Source organism: Corvus brachyrhynchos, unplaced genomic scaffold (genome assembly GCF_000691975.1).
Source record: "Corvus brachyrhynchos isolate BGI_N302 unplaced genomic scaffold, ASM69197v1 scaffold194, whole genome shotgun sequence".
Classification (NCBI taxonomy): Eukaryota; Metazoa; Chordata; class Aves; order Passeriformes; family Corvidae; genus Corvus; species Corvus brachyrhynchos.
Window position 1 is genome coordinate 3,534,255 of NW_008237890.1, and position 889 is coordinate 3,535,143.

The window sequence follows — 889 nt, forward strand, 5'->3', positions numbered from 1 at the left end:
AGGCAGCAAGAAAAGCAGAAGCCTGCCATGCTGACGAATTCCTTCCCGCCTCTCTCTCCATCCAAATGCTGGGAACTAACCGCCCACAAGCCCAGGTGAAAAAGAGTAGCCCGTTGGACCCCTCCCTTGTTTCTCCCAAGAACCCAGCAATTTGTTGACCCGGCAACATAGATGGGGAAAATTCCTCAAGGGAAAAAGAAAACAGAAGGGGAACTCCCAAAACCCCAACACCAAGCCCTTGAGGTTGGGATGTTTGGTTTGGGGAGATTTTTGTTGTTGGGTTTTCTCTTTGTTGGTTTGTTGCTTTTTTTTGTTTTTTATTGGTTGGTTTGTTTATTTGTGTGTTTTCTTTTTCTCAATTAAATCAGGATAAAACAACTTAATAAAATTTTAGAAGAAAAAGAATACATATAGTGGCCAAGAAGATACAACTGGCGTCACGGTGTGAGGGCTCCTGAGTGATATGGTGTTATATGGTGTGATATGGTGATATATGGTCTGGTCTTAAAACCAACAGACATTCAACTATTTAAACTTTGTTTTGCTTTGTGAGGTTTGGGGTCAGCCATACTACGAAACAGCAAAAGTCTGAGGCCACAGTCACTAGATGTAAAATCAGCATGTGAAAGTAAGATGGAATAAGCAGAGAGGTATTACCGCAGGCCTGGTTCCTACGGTATTGTTGGGGTTTTAGTTTAGTCTTAGTTTTTTTTCCTGTTAAAGGAATTTTCTCCCATATGCATGTTGCTAGGGGACAAATAGCTGTACTTAAGAAAGACAAAAAGGGAAGTGGGGCGGGCCTGGCTACTCCTTTGTCTACACCTGGGTGTGGGGTCAGTTCGCTCGGAGCGTCCGGAGAGAGAAGCTGCAGAGAAAGGAGCTGCTGCTT